The sequence below is a fragment of the Triturus cristatus genome, chromosome 2_1, assembly GCF_964204655.1.
Source record: "Triturus cristatus chromosome 2_1, aTriCri1.1, whole genome shotgun sequence".
Classification (NCBI taxonomy): Eukaryota; Metazoa; Chordata; class Amphibia; order Caudata; family Salamandridae; genus Triturus; species Triturus cristatus.
In genome coordinates this window covers 971,075,393-971,095,693 of record NC_140581.1, presented here as the reverse complement: position 1 = coordinate 971,095,693, position 20,301 = coordinate 971,075,393, and the positions used below count along the sequence as shown (strand labels likewise).

At 43.2% G+C, this 20,301-nt stretch overlaps 1 long non-coding RNA gene across 1 annotated transcript in view; it reads right to left on the bottom strand.

The window, feature by feature from the left end:
• Positions 1-20,301, bottom strand: part of LOC146866139 (uncharacterized) — a 74,107-nt gene that overhangs the window by 36,763 nt on the left and 17,043 nt on the right. Inside the window, exons 2-3 of the long non-coding RNA XR_014970529.1 lie at positions 13,589-13,812; positions 7,916-8,003 (exon numbers count right to left, since the gene is read on the bottom strand). This is a non-coding gene — a long non-coding RNA (uncharacterized LOC146866139). The remainder of the gene's footprint in view (positions 1-7,915; positions 8,004-13,588; positions 13,813-20,301) is intronic.

The window sequence follows — 20,301 nt, the reverse complement described above, 5'->3', positions numbered from 1 at the left end:
ACTAAAAGTATGCAGTATATATTATTGCACACATTAGCTCCCTTTGTAACGTCACAGCAGAGCGACGCATGATAACATGTCATTCCGATATCAGTGCCAATGTGACGTCGCCTGTACAAACAGTCAATGAAAAATCTCCTTATGACAACCTGGAAGTGATGGTCTCATTCTACTGGGTTCTGGACATAGACTGCGTCACAAATATACACAAAATGCATTTGCACTGTCATCGTGTAAGTGATCTCGTGTTCGTTTACACATTTCACACCCCGTGCTCTACCCACCACCAACCCAAGACTCTCGGAAGAAACAGTATAGTTAGTTTTACATTCACAAAAGGATCATATCAGACCACGGGCGCGAGCCTGCTCTGGCCAAGGGCTTTTCCGAGCATCAAACATTTTCAAACGCAAACAGAAATTCTTATTTTCCTCCGTTTCCCCTTTTTTCCTTTTCAACACTCCACGACGAGCCCGTGCTCCCCAGACCGATTCGGTGCACACAACTAAGACACATTACCAAGGCCCGCTTTCAAAGGCTCCGCGGGCCTCTGATGCAATTGGAATCGCTGTTTGAAAACACAGTACGTTACTATTAACCACAGCAGCAGAAAAACCAGGAGGGGCTAATTCTATATAGTGAAGTTATGCGGCATCCGTGTTACGTTCTATTTAGAGTGATTGTCTGTAAATGTATGCCAGGTCACACAATATTTACATCCTGGTTTTCAGTCTGCCCTTCTAGTCACCACTTGTATCACCCTAAACCCCAGACTGGCCTGTTTCGAAATGGGAACTTCTGACAGGCCTGACATCTTTGTTCAATTGCATGCTGGTACTTTTAGTGTCACTCGTCCCATTATTTACCTATGAATGCAGGGCAGCCGCTACCAGCATATGGTGACATGAGCAGGTTTAGTAACTGTCACACCTGACAGGGGACACCTGGAGGGCCCTGGGGCCACACAGGCCCTCAACATAAACCAAAATACAGCAGAAATGACACGAAAAGAGCGAGTGTGAGGCTGGCGGGTAAAGCCGGAGACAACACATCCCCTCTCACCTCACAGTCACAATCCCCAGACGAAACAAGCACACACCACAACCCCACTCACTTCATGACAACCCCAGACGAGAATCACACAACACCACTCACCTTGTGACATCACCCCCAGACTAGGAAAGCACACAACCTCACTCACTTCATAAAACAAGCAAAACAAAAAGCAGCTCCACATAGTGGGAGGGCGAGGGCTGCCCGCGCATGCGTGGTACCTGCAACTTTCGCGTGTCCAGTGGCGGCGCGTGCGGCCGGTGCAGGCAGCGCCTGTCCCCTTCCAGGGCTTCTGTGGTGAAGAGGGAGCCCCGGCGCCAGAGGGCAAGTGCGGGAGCTGAAATCCCGGGACCCAGGAGGGGGCCCGGGTGAAGAGCGGCAGATATCAGTGCCGGGCTCCCATGCCTAAGGAGAGAGCCCCGCGTCGGGCTGGCAGAAGTATAGAGTTGCTGGAGTGCTCCGGAAGCGCGCCGCAGCCAGCCGCCGTTCAGGAGGATTCTCCCGCAGACCGGGTTAGTGGGGGATTCTCAATTTTGTCCAGTGGTTGTGCCGATGAAGGCACAGTTTCAATGTTTATTTCCTGAGCGGACCCGCCATTGCGGGCCGCTCCAACAATGGGGCGAGTTTAAAAAAAAAAAAAAAAGTGAAAGTGAAACTGCATGCTGGCTTGCGAGGACGGAAGGGGGCCAGGATATGTGCACACCGCGTGCCTGAAAGCGCGTCTACAGACTACAATCGTCAAAAAGCATGCGCGTGCCCATCTCCTGTCCAACTTCCGAGGCAAGTTAGTAACAATAGATCTCGCTGGCGACAGCGCTTTCGCCAGACGAGACCTAAAAATGACTGGTAAAGGCTAACGCTCACCTGTAAAACGTATTCCTCCGGAAACAGTGCTGTGTGTAATAATCACACTGGCAAATTGGAGAAAATTGATTTATTCCAAAAGTTCCGACAGAAAATCGGAGAGAAGCATCTCACAGGACCACTCAGAAAAACATTCTAGAAAATTGTTAACTGTCATTTGTAAAAGGTTCAAGGCCAACATTAACAGAAGACCAGAAAAAGGGAAAAATTAGGAAAGGGAAAAAAAGGTAAAGAATACAACTCCGCTTTCCCCTCAAAACAGGAAAACAGCACGACAAATAAAGAGAATGTATGTATGTATGTATGTATTTGTATGTATTTATTTCTTGTTAAGCGCAGCTGTCACCCAAAGGGTATCCTGGCGCTGAGACCCTATCAAACCATCGGAAGAAGTATTTACATTGCTCTTGGGAACAGGTAGGTCTTAAGATCCCTTTTAAAGGAGAGCAGATCTTGACTGCTCCTCAGTGCCAGAGGCAGGGAATTCCATAATGTGGCGACCGTATAGCTAAAAGCCCGGCCACCCATCCTTACTCTAGTAATCCTGGGTGTCCTCACCAGGAACGCCGATGAAGATCTCAAAGGTCGGACAGTTTGATACCATGAGAAAAGATTCTGAAGTGGAATTGGTCCGAATCCATGCAGCGCTCTAAATACAAGGCATAACGCCTTGAAGGCGATCCTCTGCTGTACCGGCAGCCAATGTAGATCAGCTAAAGCTATAATACAAAAATTATTCCTTGAGAATGCTCCATGATGGAGTATGCGTTCAAGAAATGCTCAATGGGATCTGCAATGCAGCCTTCTCCCAGCTGGTCCTTAAACATTAGGAGGAGCTTAAGGCTCCAAAGTCAGAGGGTTCGTTGTTTCACCACAAACATATTCCAATCTTTCATCAGTAGTTTTACTCATTACTCTCTTCGGTGACAACCAACAGAATATCAAAAGTGTTATGCCCCTGTTCAGAAACAGAGTCTCCTTCACTTTGAAAGGGAAAGAACTTGAATGCATGCTTGGCAACATGGTCAATACTGCAACATCAATCATCTGAGTGATAATATTCCCTTTGGTAATTCTTACAACCTTCATGGGCCTATAAAACTTGGCGTAATACTGTTCCTACGAATTAAGTAGGCCCGTGCATCTGTACAGCAAACTTAATATGGGGACTCGGTACACATCATCAGAAAATATTGGCTCAACACCTACTTAGCTCATAGTGCCCCATCTGAATCCCTAACATTACCAGGGTATCAGACCACAACCTCAAACAGGACCACTTTTATTCCCCAAAGAAATTGTGGAAACAGATCTACCCTTTCATCGTTATTTTTGCATGCCCAAGGTAAATCCCAAAAATAATATATGAATCTTGCTTTTCAAACATTTATTGAAACAATCTTAAACTGGTATAGAAAATAACTTTACTATATGATTATCCTCCTACCTAATACTACCTATACTATCAAGAGCATAGTGGGAGTACCCATGGCCAGGTCCATTAGGAGAGCCTAACCCCCCCCCCCCCTCCTCCAACCAGCGTATGATGAGCCAGGAAGCTGGTCTGGGTAGAACAGGGTATTGTCCTTTGCAGGATAAAGGTTAGAGTCACAGCGTGTGCATCTCAAACATAGTGCACAGCGTTCCAGGATAATCCAAGCCGAATTGCTCCTTTGCTAAATGTAGCGCAGAGGCAGAATAAAAGCACTGTTTCAATCTCACTGTGTCAAAGAGGCAGAGTGGATGCGATGGTTTGTCTGAAGCCTTAGAGCTGCCTCCAATTGGACAATCAAATACAACTGCATTGTGTTCTATGTGCTTAGCCTTAGACAGAGTGGACAAGCAACATGATAATGCTTACTAAGAAAGGAGTTGCCCGTAAAATAGCTTTTGAGTATATTATCGGTTAAGTGTAAAACCTGTAGAAAGTCACCATTAGAAAAAAAAAAAAAGAGGTCAGGCTAAACCGTAAAGCTAAAATGGAGAACCGGGGCGGGCCCTGATGCTCCATACTACATTGGGTGCTCATCTTCTTTGAGCAGAAGTTTTATCGCAACTACACCTCTCAGAGAGAATCCACAACTTGTAGCCCTGTGCAAGATATCCTGATGTAGCTCAGATTTAGCGCGATGTTCCTCAACTGTTAATCATACTCTGAGGACAATCATTCTCGCATTCTTTTTTCAAAAGAGAACTTATTCATGAAAAACATGGGACATTTTTATACCAGCAGTCTCCTTAGTGTAATGAAATGGGCTTACTCTAGCTACAGTGTAGGGTGAAATACAGTAAGACCACAACCTCATCCTGATGGTCTGACACAATGGTCTGTGGTGTGGATGGCTAAGAGTACACCATCTTCTAAGTAATGGCTAAAACATTCAACCAGACAATTGAAGTCAAATCATACCAGGTTAATTCCATGCCACCAAATGAGCTCAAACACCTCATTGGAATTAATTTGTACCCCATGGTTATTGACTATTGTCTCAAGGAATTCTTACTTGGGAAATTCCAACACCTTTAAAGTTGTCACTCTTTCCACAAACTTAACTTCAGGCCATTTTGATCAGTAGTCTACAAGAAGACATTCATACTGTAACTGAGGTGGCATTTTCCTGAACAGACCAGAAAAATCTAATTCTAACTTTTGCCAAGCAAGCTCCAGCCATGGTACAGGGTGCAAAGGAAAAGTGGTCTTCCATGGATTCTTATAACACACCAAACGTTCCCGATAACTTCACAATGTGATCCACTTCTGCATCCATTTCAGGCCACCAAAAATGTGTTCTTAATAAGCTCTTAAGGGCTGAAATGTCCATGTGACTGGTCTGGACAATTAGTTGGATGCCTTCAGCTGTAAACTTTCAAAACAAACCTCTGAACTACACTGACACCTGGACAAGAGTGCAAGGGCTATTCTTGATGGCCAACCCTTACAGGTGTATTCTCTCATGCGCTTTAGAACGTCATCCATTAATTCCTCAACGTATGACAACTCTTCAGTCACTGCCTCATTTTGTAGCACGCACACATCCTTCACGCTTGCCACCACATCAACCTCATTCTGTGGATCTCCTGTGCTAGGACATAGCAACCCTTAGTCTACCTGTTACCTGGGACAAACAATATCAAGTAGCTTCACAAACCAAGGGAGGTGATAGTCTATAACCTACATAAAACTAATCATTCACAACATAGTACGGGGCCCTAATAATGGCTAAACACTACTGTCTTTGCCAGTAAGAGAAGACACCTCATCCACCCACTGGTGGCATGCTTCATCACTGGTGTATCCCCTCATCCGGTTAGGTTATTAACTTCCAGATGGGCTAAAGCAACCTAGTGGTAGCTTGTAGATGTTCCGTTCTGGACAAATGCAAGGGTACAGATAAAAAGAAGTTTATGGGTACGCCCAGAATATCTTATTTACTGGGTACCCATACCATGGTTAAAAATTGATTAATGAAAATCAAATGAACATTCTATATTGCCGACATGTTTCTGCCAAAGAGGTCTGTCCATATGGGTCACTGCGTTCATCTGGGCTTTTCTATATCCATGCCTACTTATTCCTAATGTGAAAGACCATGTTAGAGAGGAAACCAAAAGCCTTATATTAATGACAAAGCCCACTTTAAGTTCCTTTTAGACCTCATCAGCTGAGAGGAAACAGGCAAATCACTGTAGTCACACTTATGCCAAGGGTACAGTGCCGCCTGCGCCGCACCCATCGGATTCTCCTCGGCCAGCGCGGAAGTGGATTCTCTCATTCTGTCGGAGGGATCAGTGTTCTAGGTACGAAGCGCTCAGGGTCACTATCACTCTATCTTCACTATCAACGCACTGAATGATGGGATTTAGAAGTGGTTCAGGGAGGGGACTAGGAGCGTGGCAGGGAAGCCCATTTGAGTTTTCTTGATACGATGAAGGCCAGCTTATATATGGCTTATAGTAAAAAACAGGAGAAATAGATTACCTAAGAAGGTGGGACCGTGCCACAGGTGTCTTCCACAGGCTCAAGGGCCAGTTTGTATGTATCTCATAAAATAAGTGACTAGAATGGCTGAATATTAAACACAAAAAGATGGACGGAATGATGAACATTGTCAAACATTCACCCCCAGTCACAGATCTGGGTTTAATCCATAGTTATTTTGCTCCTAGGATGCTTGATTTCGGTTCAGGGAAGACATGTCTTGGCAGTTCGGGCTGCACGGTTCCCATGAGGCACAGTGTTAAGACTGATTTGTATATGGCCATGTATGAACTGGAGTGGTGGGGTGAGCAAAATACCAATGGATTAAACCCAGATCTGTGACTGGGGGTGAATGTTTTGCCAATGTGCAACATTCCGTCCATCATCTTGTGTGTTTTGCTGTTCACCCTATGTGGGAAGGGTATGCCCAGACATGGGTCCCATGCTCACTACACCACTGGAGTCAAGCTATCCTGGCTGAAGAGGGGTGAAACCCCGAAACCGGTCCTAGGATGCTTGATTCCGGTCCAGGGAAGACATGGCTTGGTAGTTCGGGCTGGACTGATCCCATGAGGCACAGGGTCAAGACTGATTTGCATATGGCCATGTCTGAACTAGGGTGGTGTGGTGAGCAAAATAACGATGGATTAAACCCAGATCTGTGACTGGGGGTGAATGTTTTGCCAATGTGCAACATTCCGTCCATCATCTTGTGTGTTTTGCTAGAATGGCTGAATAAACACAAGAGGTTAGCCATTAAGTCTGTGGCTATAAAATGAACCTGTGGTTGGACGATGAACAGCAGCATAATGAACAAGTTACATCCAGAGTCTGGGTGTGAGGTTTTGTTCCGTGGGTTATTGTCCAACATAAAGAATACACATTATATGTTTAGTTGTGATTAAATGAAAAGCATAATTACCGCTTGGTGTATGAAGCGATCACACATAGTAGGTGGTCACATAACTGATTCAATTTGTATGGATAGTGCTCAAGCCTTTGTACTCTCACATCTGGAAGGTGCGAAAGCCCTACTCCATGGTCTCCAAGACTCCACACTGGCAAACCTTAGGGGCATGCTACATGCTGCAACATGCATCATCCAGAGACTGAAGTAATCTGATCACATCACCCCCATCTTGATGGAACTCCATTGGCTCCTCTTGCCGGCCAGCACCACCTTCAAAACATGCTGCATCGTTTACAAAACCATCACAACCAGCACCGCTGCTTATCTGGAAGGCCAGCTCACCATCTCTGGTGGTTCTTGGCAGACCCGGGAGCAAGGACACCATCAGAGTGCAGACTAAGAAGTGTAAAAAAAAAAAAAAAACAAGACAACAGGCCTTTTCCATCTATATCCAAGGGTCCAAGGATCTCAAGGACATCCCAGTGTCCATCAGGACCACCCTAGCAATACTTTTTTTGGGGGGGGGGGGGGGTTAATTTATATAGCGCCAGCTCGACCCAAAGGTATCAAAGCCCCTTTACATGAGCACCAGTTGCATTAGACAAACACATTAATTTTTGTCAGGCATAAGGAAATGGAGTGATTTGCCCAGAATCACCGGACGTTTAGAGTCCCTGCCAAGACTAACCCGGTTCCCCAGCTTTGAGGTCAACCATCCTAGCCGTTAGGCCACATCCTCTCCCCTTCCTTCAATTTAGGAAAGAGTTGAAGACTCTAACTGTTTAATGAACAGTAAATCACAATGCATTAACCGTCCACAACCAGAGTAAGACTCAGATTACTTGTTTACTTTAGCATTGCCTTTGGCCATTTACAGTGCTCCGCTGCCTGCTTGCTAGGTTTGTGCTATAGAATTACCATACACATACATAATATATTGTAGGATTGGGGGAAAACAAACAGGAGAAAAAGCAAAAACTACAGGAGCTACTTGAAAAGATGGATAAAATGTCATCTGGTTTGTGTACATGAAGCAAGGTGCCACAGTTGTGATGATAAACACAATAAAGCACATGTCCGCTTGTGATTCAAAAACTTAACATATGTACCTGATCTTTTGGCAGAGGTTGGTTTTCGGGTTTAACGAAAACTTACAGTCTCCGCATTGTGGAATGTAAAGTGGAACAACATGATCGCCTAGAAAGGAAGCAATGAAGAGATTTACTACAAGACATTTGCATAATGTTGTCCAGAAAAAAGATAAATCTATAAAGCTTTTCAGTGCTTAATTTAATTACACGTGCTATATTTTTTTTTAAGTGCCTCTAAACAAGAGTTAAAAAAGCCTCATTAAAAAGTACTGCACCACTTGTGGCATTCTCACTTCATTTCTCACATCAAATCATGATTTTTGCTATACAAGGCCTCTCCTTGCACAGAAATCTGAAAACGGAATCAAACCGAGAAGAAACAGATACTTAATCAATGAATGCGGCCCAACATCCAAAAGTGATGATGCCTTCAATCTAAATAAGCATCTTGTTGCAAATAGCACTGGGCCAAGGCTGATCGGCCAGTTCAGGCTTCGAAATAACCACAGAAAGTAAATTGAATCTACTACAAGAAGCAGTCTTCAGATGGATTCCAACCAACACCAGAAGAACGGTCACTCAAGCCCTCATCACCAGTCAACTTTACTACGGAAACTCCCTCTACGCCGGAACCACCACCCTCCTCCTCCAGCACCTCCAAACAATCCAGAACGCAGCAGCAAGAATCATTCTGGACCTGCCCAGACAAGCCCACACCACCCTCCACATCCGTAGCCTGCACTGGGTACCAGTCAAAATTAGATGCCACTTTAAGCTGCTCACGCACGCCTACAAAGCCCTCCACAACACGGGACCCGAATACCTGAACAACCGCCTGACCTTCCACCAGACACCTGCAGTGTGCCGCAGTGGTCCTCACCACAGTCCCCAGCATCCTTCATACCCGAACCAGAGGACGCTACTTCTCCCACCTCGCAGCCAAAGCCTAAAACAACCTCCCTATCCACTTCCGAACGTCTACTCCCTCACCGACTTCAGGAGTAGACTTAAGACCTGGCTGTCCGAGTAGCTCCACCTCACACAAGCACCTAGATACCCCTCTGGTTGATTAACGCACTCGACAAATCCGGTTGATAGTGTGATTATGGCCAAGCCATTCACTGGCCAAACCACCTGCGAGTCACCAAACAACCATCCCTTCAAAACATGTGGAAGTAGTACCACTGAAAATGTATAAGCTGTAAAAAGACGGCCTCCCAGGTGCCTCTCGCGATGACTCCATGGTGATGCTAGTCACTGAACAGCAGAATGATTGTACCAGTTGGTCTGGAGCTCTTAGGATACTGGTGGCATCCTGAATATATGGAAAAATGAGAGTACCAAGGATTCTCAGAGCCAAAATCTCAAATGAAACCTTAAAATACCTGGGTACATGGTCTACTGGTGCACAGAAAAACTTTAACAACAAGATTTCAACAATGAATCAAGTTGAGGCAATTCTACAAGTTGGAATGGGGTATGAATCTTGTAAATTATGTTTAATGTTCTAAGGAGGTCATTTGAAGACACTACAACAATAAATACAAAATGGCTGGTTACTGAAAGCTTTTTCACCAAGCCCCTTTTGTTCTAGTACTGTGTGAGAAGTTCATCTTCCCATTCAAAAACAGCTACTGTCAGCCACATTCAAACCTCTATTGTAGTTAACCAAGATTTAACCCAAAAAAACTTTCCATTTCTTATGTTCACCAACGAAGATTTAAATGGATGCTTAAAAAATAAAAATCTAGCCACAAGGCTGAAATTTTGCTGGCCAAAAGAGACATAGCGACCTAGTGGAAGAACCCTGCCTCCACCCAATAGTGTTGCAATGGCAAAGAGGGATGGACTGGTGCGCACTGCAGGATAAGCCTGTATACGAGGCGAGAGAATGTCCAGCCAAGTATGATCGTGTATGTGGTAAATGGGTGGGCTTGTGGGTTAAAACGCACAACTGGCTCGGTCTTCCCGCACCGGATTTTAATGTGTCAATATATACAGAAAGGAAGGTTGGCCGCATGGGGCTGCACAAACGTTCCACTACCGGAGCAAGCCCTCAGAGCTTCGGCGGCCTCGGATCATGGACCCCAGACACGGCATTCTTATCAGGCCACCATCTTGCGTGCAGGTCGGGTCCGATCATGTGACCACAGGCAACAATAGCGGTGGCCGCCAGTAACAGGATTCCAGCAAGGCAATCACCAGAGTGTACAGGAGTGGTTTGGGGTATCCACTTCTTCTGTGATCAGCGAGAATGCAAGCGGATGACAGAGTGGTCCAGAACACAGAGTGCGACAGTCATCTTGACGCTCGTAGCTATGCCTCTCAGGCCGCTTTTTAAACTGCATTATTTGCCCCCACCATGTTCACCCAGCTAATCACGCCAAGTTCACCACAGATTATGATTACAGGTGACAGGTTGTCTGACAGATCAATGGAGGGCAGGTGCAAGACCCACACCTATTAATGACAGAGCCTGCTAATGTGGGCACTAAACTGGCTTTCATACTGCCAGGTCCAGATGCTTAAATAATTTAGTCCATCGCAGCTGCCCTTCCCTGTACCATTCATGGCATGTAACTATTTGGAACATATGTTTATGAGCTTTATGCTTATGGCTACCTTCAGGTTGTTAGTTTGGAAAGGGAGTCCAGCAACTCCAAATCACCAGAGCTACCAGGCCATTCACACTTGCATGAAAGCTCCGTTATCCGAACAGTGACAAAACTGAAATTTGCAGTGTACTTTTCCCCACCATTCCATCTCAGTTTCTAGGACATTGTGTACATAAATTTCTCGGGTCTGGATCAAGTCTCTCCGACAACAGGTTCAATAAAACATGGCTGAGGCGTGGTGGATAAATATCAACTACTCTCTCAACCACAAGAACAGCCTTCAAAATCAAAAGATTGTGATTAGGACACATAGGATGCCTATATGGACCTAGTTCTCCTTTTATAACTACACACCTTGTGCATGACGGTGGTCTAAGATTGGTCCTCAACCCACATCTACTTGTCCAGTATTGGCTGAATCAACAGTGTTCCTTTGCTGAAAAAAATGTTACCCTAGTTGGTAAGCAATTATTTTTGTCTCCTCGCTCGTGAACTCACTAACCTTTTTCAGGATCAGTATTTGTCTGTTCAGCTCCGAAAACAATACTTTCATGGCTATTCGCTCAATTACGTCTTATTTAAGCCTGAATGTGCAGCGCTTCCTAGGGCCAGTGGGGTGCTATATGGATTCCCTTCTATTCTTCCCCTTTTCAAAGTTCTTTCACGATCCAGACGGAGTGGCATAACCGTACGTTTATAGCTCCTTCCTTAATTTTGGGCATGCTTTGTCTTTCATGGCTAGTGAAGGAGTGTCTGAAAATTGTGGTGTTGCCTCACCCATCTCACTCAGTACCTTAAAGAACTCCAAATCCTTCACCTCAGGACATAAAGACTAGAAGGATAGGGCATCACATGTTCTCCTAGGAGATAGCAATTTTATACAGGAAGCTTGAGGATCCAAAACTGTGGCTGTCAGCGTCAACCACAGGTCAATTTTTTTTTTTTTTTTTTTTTAATCAACACTTCTCACAATATGCCGACATTAAACTGCAAGCTAAAGCTGATTTTTCAAGTCCTGCAAAAAGTTGCTGTTTGTTATTTTCCCCATCTGTGCTGATGAACCAGGAGGCAGCCACCAAAGCCTATTGAGACTTTTCTTTTTAAGAACTTTTGAAGCCATCAGATTCCTCCCTCCCGGTAGCTTTGAATTGTGGCATTCGACTGTTCTTTCAAGTTCCATTCTAGGTTCTCCTCTGGTGGTTACAGGCTGTTCAGGACCCTGCAATCCAGCCCTATCTAGATATATTTATTTATTTTATCAGAAAAAGTGGCATTTTAGATGCTGTTGCTTGAGAGCAGTGTCTTGGAACTGCATAACGGATAGGGGTGGATGTTAAATTCCACCCCACCAGCGGAGTTTTGGCCACCTTACGTTACGCTAGTAACGTGAAGTTCCAGCCTTTTATAGCGAGCAGGCTCGCTAATAGTACGTTGGTGAACGCCAGTAAGAACTGGCATACCCTAGTGTAATGTTTGGGTCCTAGTAAGGAATCCGGTGAGATCATCAACGCACCACATGAAAAGAACAGAAGTGGACCGACACTGAGCAGCAAGTAATATAGTGGGGTGTGGGTCACACAAATTTGTAATTTTAGCTGTAAAATCACATGCAGTTTTACAGTGATGTCAGTACTGTTAAACCCTAAATTAGGCCCTATGTGGTAAATCCCGCCCCAGTACCATGAATTTACAAGTCAAATCCCGCTCAAGACTGGGAATTATTGTGGGACTGACTTTTCTGATTATAAACTCACATGGCATTTCCAGTTCTGTGAGGTTTAACGCATAGATGTATCACCTGCTTTGAGCAGATGGTAAATGTTGTGGGAACGTGTAGGAGGGGGTCAGAGGGACTGTGTTTTCTGACAAACGAGTATTGTATGCTTCCCCCATGAGAAAACAACTGATACGGCATTGTTCTTGAAGCAGCTAGAGCCTCGTTCGAATTTACGTTGCATAATTACTGCACTGTAACTTTTGGTCTACTTATCCAACACTTGGGGGGCTCATACTCGCCTGACTCGTATTGAGGACCTTAGTCTTTTCATATGGAATAACCAGTTGGAAAGCACAAGCACATCTTACCCTACCCAAAATTAATAGTTTTATCTCGGTTATGCTAGAAGTGCATCTTGCTGCATGCTAGAGTACTTGGGTTATACCACAAAAATGCCAAACAGAGCCTATCCTTCCTAAGCAACTTTACAGTAGAATGTTATTTACAAACATTGCTTAAAAAATAAACACACGATTCAATACTTTAGGAGCTGCAAAAGTAATTTTCAGACCTGCTTTTACTCGAGTCACCGGAAAACAGTCAAGGTAGACCAAAGCTGCCTGAAAACTGGTAAGGGAGTGCTAACAAAGTCACTGATACTTTAAGACATCGCTATGCAAACAGAAAAATTCCCTCAAACGAATAAACGAACAGGGAATAGAGAAAATCTATATTTTTTTTAAATTATTTCTAGTATTTTATCAAAATTCATAAAAGTGACATGTGACAGGATAACATTTCAATGTACATAAATATACACAAGGTCCCAAATTCTCACACAATACATACTAACAACCACAAATGCAGCCATACGCATACACTCTCCACACACAAGAGGAATTCACGATTTGCGATATGGTCAGGACTCAAATTGGTTCACATTCATGGTACAAGATAGGCATCAAGTAGTAAATAGTCGTTCATGTGTCTTGTTATAGAAGGTGGAAACAAACAGAGGCACAAGGTTCTCCAGCGCCAACACGCGTTTCAGTGTCTAACCCAATATGTGTCACACCTTCATCAGGGTGGTCAAATTAGTTGTGGGACAAGAATAGATGCGCCTGAATATAGAGCATCTAAGTGAATCAACAGCAGTAAGAGGATCGGTTGACAAAAGGCTCAACACACAGTCGAGACATTCAAATAGATACAGTTGAGGAGTAGGCAAACAAGACGGTCATCCAACTCCACTTGAATTGTAGTTAATATTTGAAAGAATAATTTTTAGAGTTTTGTCCAATCTCAAAGGGAGTAGCGCTAAATGGCGCGTATTCAGGAGAAAAGAGAATACATCCTCACTTGTATATCAAACGCGGCGGCCATGGTCCTCCTGTAGCGTGCGGGGAACAAAATTTCTGTAGTGGGCCAAATCAGCTGAGTCACTCCTTCTCCAACACTCTCTAAAATTCCAGCTCCTTCGTGACCCAGGATCACTGGAAAGCAGCCGTCAGGGTCAGCAGCCTTCAGGGTCAGCACCACTCAAGAGTGTAGGCATCAGTGTGGCATACAGCAGTGGCAACAATCTGCAAGAAATGGAAGTTACCTTAAGTTTTCGGCATGGTGAGTAAATAAAGTTCTAACAAGCAAAAAGGGAAGATAAGAAAGTTACTTCCACTCCCTAGAAATGCAAAAGCTGGCAGAACACAAAGGATGTCACGCAGAGAATAAGAACTCCACGACCATAAAATTCAGTACTTCTTTTATAACCGGCATCCAGACATTAATGCTTAACTAAACTAGAATGGGCTGGGCTGATAACATAATTCAGAGCTGAACAGTACACTAAGAAAATGCAGCTGGTTTGGGCAAACAATATGGGGATGTAACCAGAGTTTAAACTTTGCTAAACAGCAATAGACTACCCTAAAAAAAAAAAAGAAAAAAAAAAAAAAAAAAGGGAAAGAAAATTACAATTCTAGGCACCTACAACAGCGACATTGTCGAATAAATAAATGAATGAATGTTGCATTTGTAAAGCGCAACTGTCTCCGATTGGAGCATCCTGGCGCTGAGCAGCAATATAAATAAAGGTCACAGCGGATAGAGCATAGATGAACATAAGCAGAGCTCCCTATACAAGAGAATAGCATAAAGAATCCGGAGCTGCAAAGATCCAGGTTTCCAGTTGTTTTCTTGAAGAGGTTCTGAATCAATGAACCTTAGATGTCTGGGAAGGAGATTCCACGCTCTAGTGCCCAGGACCTCGGGAGAATGGTATTCTGGGAAATAAGGACTGTTGATTATTAACCAGTAAGGATGGTAGAAAATATCAACTATCAAAAAATGGTGACAGCAAATTAAGAGGCTGGTTTTCAGCTCAAACCAAAGGAAAAGTTGACAAAACCGAATGTTGCATCTTTTCAGTAGGAAAAAGGGAGTCAAGTTTCACCAACATATCACACAGGCAGAGCGAGTCTCTGTACACATGTAAGACGGGCAGCAGCAGAGCAGTGCTGAAGGACAGATAAGGGAGAGCTGACACAGATACTTTCAAAACAACCAGAGTTCTAGCCCACAAAGCGACAGTATTTAAAGAAAAATAAGAAAGGTCACAATGGCTGTGGGTTAGGCCTGGGACTAAAGACTTGCAGTGCGGCCGGTTGAATTTAAAAGCAGTAATTTGTTAGTAGATACTTAATTCTGCACTGTGTGTATTTAATTGGGAGCAAATACTGGAAAGGGTTTTTTTTTTCTCTTTGTCCAGATATACGCCAAATAATTCTCTATTTTTTTTAAATCCAAGATATTCTGCCAGTAAACGCTCAGCTCAGGAATCACATTTCTTGGCCAACTCTACTCATCACTTACAACATACAGGACAGATGAACACTCCGTAGCCGCGATTGTGGGAGAAGTACAAGCTGCCACGCAAACCAAAGGGGAGAGCATCTCACGGCTGGGTTTTCTGTTGGCTCGCTTTGTGTGGCTTTTACCGATCTTTCATCTTCCTAACAAGTACGGCTGACACTCGGACAGGAGCCTTCAGTCAAAAGGGGTGTCAAAGCTGAAAAAGCTCTGGATGGGAAATGGGGGGGTTGAGCGCAATGAAATTGTACTGAAGCACGCTTGCATATTCATCAAAGCAGGCACTCTCACTGCCTTGCGATGCAAGTTAAATGCTCGAGGGGTTGGGTTTAACCTCCTGTGGTATGGAATACCACCAAAGGAAATATGCAGATTGCGTGACTTGCCAGCTGCAACTTGGTAGCTATTTGACCAAATGACCAGAGATTTTCAGGTACTGGAGTCCCCCAAAGCATGCAAGAATGGCCAAGTGCCACCACTTATCCAAGGTTAATTTGGGAAGCTGGATGACCCAACTCTGGTACATACTTAAGTAGGTAGGCTGGGCCCGAGTCCTACTTCGTTTAACTTCTATGTGGTGCCATTAGCCAGAATCGTTAGAGCCTGTGGTGTGGAGATTGTCATATACATGGATGATACTAAACTACTATTCTCCTTTGGTAATGATTCACACAAAGAGAAGAGTACATTTGCAAAATGCATGATGGAAGCCACTGCTTGGATGAGTAACAACTGTCTCCAAATAAACAGCGACAAGACGGAGATCATGCTTTTTTGCAAAGCAACAGATTTAGTCAGCTGACTGGTGGTCCGTGCAACTCTGCTCGGCTCCTGCAGGTAGTAAAAAAATCTGTGTGAAGTTGGATCAAACTCTTTCCATGAAAGATCAAGTTAGCTCTACCTTTGGCATCTGTTTCGCCTCTATGAGGCTTTTTAAAAATTATTTTTAAATAAAGCCCTTCCGTGACTTGAAGACACAGCTAGGAAGATTCTTGTCTAGGCTCTCATTATCAGTCGCCTGGACTATGGTAATGCCCCATTGACCTCAGTAAACAACTCTATTGCCCAAACTACGGGTGGTCCTGAACAGTGCCATACGGCTAATCTGCAATCTTCTATCTTGCTTGCCTTCGTCTCCGATCCTTAGAAGACTTTGTTTGCTGCCTATCAGGAAGCGTGTGGTCTTTAAACTTTGTTGTCTGACACAAAGCTCTTCTTAAGTCTCGGCCAGCTTATTTGTCTTAGACTATCCTCAAGACACCCGAGATCGTCGGACAAAGTGCTTTTGGAAATCCCACGCATCTGTACCGCAAGATTCCTGAGAAGATCTTGCTCTTACGCAGCCCCCGAGTGCCGAGATGAGATACTTCTTCGAAAGTGAGTCGTGCCTGATATCCAAAGACCAAATAATATTAATAATAATAATTAGTATGTGCTATTTATATAGTGCAAGCCTGGCTGAAAGGCAGTGCAGCACTGTACAGAACCAAAGGCAAATATACAGTAAACAAGCAAGTGGATGACTGGCTTGGTTCCGAGATTGGAAGTTAACTATTTCTGCTTTTTTAATAGTTATTTGAAGTGTGTGGTAAGCTCTATCCTAAATTGCAGCAGGGATGGGGGCAATACCTATGAAAAACAAAAGTTACTTACCTGTAATCTGTGGTTCTCCAGTATTGGTAGCTTGAATCATTCTCCATTGTCGGAGGGGGGGGGGGATCCCACGGTACATACAAATAGCAATATATATGCATATAGAAACCATATCATGGGTAACCTAGAACCAGGCAGTAAAGTAGCCAGAAATCAAAAGGAAAAAATCCTCCACTTTCATGACTCGTCCAAGTCATTATATATGGACCAAACTACAGCCAATCAGGCGACAGCACCGCCCAGAATGTTCTCCTCAGAGGCTCAGGCTCTCAGATTTTCTAGCACAAGTGCGATCCAGAGTGAACAGAGCAGAGAAGAGCCTCTGAGGGGAGGTGGGTGGGTTGCATGTGAATCCATGAAACATACCAATACTGGAGAACCACAGATTACAGGTAAGTAACTTTTGTTCTTCTCCAGTATTGAGGTATCTTTCATAGATTCACATGCCTGAATCAGAGTAGAGAGCAGTAACTCCATAACAATACTAGTGATATCATCATCACAAACATAAGCTCATCACAGGCAATATGTAATCACAAATATATATACATATATACACATACATTATTATCTACTGGCGGTCGCCAGTAGATAGTTATAGTTAGGACCATGTTTCCATAGGAAATCCGCAACATTCTATTTGGAATAACTTTGGCGCCGATTGATGAATCCTCGCGAAATTTTCAAAATAGGTGGGGCGCTCCGCTCCTACCCTGAAAGTCTCGGGGGGATTCGTGAAGCGGGGGCTGAGGAAAAAAGGGGGGTCCCAAAACGCGTTTTTCCCATGCAATTTTCCATAGGGACCTTTAGTCCAAGGCACAGCCCAAACGGCTGAACAGAATTACTTTAAATTTGGCAAAGAAAATGCGCAGGGTGCGCGCACGGCACGCTCAACGCACAGCGCGCGCACGGTGAAAAACTATATATATTAATAAATACATAACTTAGCATTTAAAAAAAAACGTACAAATTCACTTAAAAAAACCATAGGTATCACACATGTTATAGTTAGCTGGACATTTCCCTCGTAAAAAATCAATGAAATTCCCCCGTTATAGTTCGTGCAGGCAACTATAACTCACGCGACCGCAATTCTCTGCTGAAGACGTCAGATATTACATCACTGATGACATATGTGTCTTTCTGAAAAATAAATATTTGTAATATATGTATAGCTAAAGATTAATGGAAGAAGACATGGGTAAGTAGGTGTCTAAATACAGTGATGTAATATCGGACGTCATCAGCAGAGGATTGCGGTCGCGTGAGTTATAGTTGCCTGCACTAACTATAACGGGGGAATTTCAATGGTTTTTTACGAGGGAAATGTCCAGCTAACTATAACATGTGTGATACCTATGGTTTTTTAAGTGGATATATACATACAAACACACACACACACACACTGAAAAAACCATAGGTTTCAGGGGCGGTATAGTTAGCTGGACATTTCCCTTATACAAAACCCTAGAAATTCCCCCGTTATAGTTAGTTCAGCTAACTATAACTCGCGCCCCCGCAATGCACTGCTGATGACGTCACATATTACATCACTCATGACATGGTCAGTGACATCACTGATGACCACTGATGACGTCATCCATGTGATAAATTAGTGCATCTTCTCACACCCTAATATAACCTTTGATACACCGACTCAAAATTTCAGACGGCCATTTTGAAAACCATAGAAACTCCAATGCCAATAACTACTCACCCACACATTGACTCTTAGGTCTACATACTTCTCCACTCACTCACCTGTACAGTCACTCATACTTAGTCACTCCGTACAGGACTATCATATGCATTTATACACCTATATAGACACTCGCACACCGCCAATCATCCATTGAAGTACTGACACACCTAGTCAGTCATGCAAATAATTAAACAGTCCAATTTACTCACCTATACAGTTAAACACACTCAAGTTCACTTACTCATAAAAATACTAACAAATTCTGACGCTCTTATACAATTACTGATACAAGCACACACTCATCCATACAGCCACTCCCGCAATCCCACACTCTCACATATAGATAGTTATATACTCTTACACACATATACACTGCGTTTCACATATGTAGTAACTGACACATGTACAACTGAGATATACATTCAATCACTAACATACCCATACATACATACACTCACCCAACCATACAGTCCATCACAGTTGCACTCTTAAAACCATGCACCCATAGAAACACCCACTCACACATCTATGCACAGAGTCACACACACCCTACCCAACAAACACTCAGGCACCCATACAGATACTCAGATAACCAATCAATAACCCATATAGACACTCATATAGCTATTCACAAAACCATGCAGCCCCTTATACACCAACACACAGACACATACAGACATTCACACAGTTTAGCCACTAGTCTGCAGTAAGATACATTTAATGACTCACTTAGCGTCAGTTACTCACCTAGAAAATAATCCATTCACACACTTGTACACCCACTCATTCTTCAACAGGCCTTTCCCTATATATATTAAACATATTAAAACTTTACAGAAACACAGACTCACTGGATGACGTCATCAATGATGTTATTTGAGATGTCATCAGTGATGTCACTGACCATGTCATGAGTGATGTAATATAGGACGTCACCAGCAGTGCATTGCGGGGGCGCGAGTTATAGTTACCTGAACTAACTATAACGGGGGAATTTCTAGGGTTTTGAACGGGGGAAATGTCCAGCTAACTATAACGCCCCTGAAACCTATGGTTTTGTTCAGTGAATTTCAAAGGTTTTTTAAATGCTAATTCCTAACTATATCAGGCCTGAAACCTATGGTTTTTTCAGTGAATTTCAAAGGTTTTGTAAATGACAATTTTTAATGTATTAATTGTTATACTGATTTTTTTATACTGATTTACTACATTTTTAAAACTATTTAATTTAGATATATATTTAATTACATTATATATTACAATACAAAATATACTCTCTCAGAATGAATTACTTTAGTTTAAATACTTGGCAAATAGGCAACAGACTTTTGTACAGTAGTTACAGTTGTTGCAATGGGCAACACAATTCCAAACACAAAGCAACTTTGAGCTCAATGTGAATTTCTAATTAAATGCAATTAGTTACTTTATGGATTACTTTTCTAACCACAGGACTGGATCCTAGATTCAGTCCTTGGACATCTCCTGTAAACAGTTGAGTAAAAGCACTTTGGTTACAGTAGAAATTTTTAAGGAATATTATTGTATTTTAAAAGTTGACACTTAGAAACTTTTTCCCATAGAATCACCAATGTTATCCTATGGCAGAAAATTCACTTAGCAGGTAAATAGTGTTAGTTACTTTTTCTTACTCAGTGGTGGATCCTGGATCCAGCACTGGCCAACCTCCTGTAAACAGTTGAAAGAATGTGTTTAAGTCATACAGACAATTTTTTAGGAATATTTTTAGTTTGTGAAAATAGACACAGAACATTTTCTGGTGAAAACCACACAATGGATTCCTACGGAAGGAAATACAAGTTACTGGTAAGTACGCTTAGAATTACTTTTC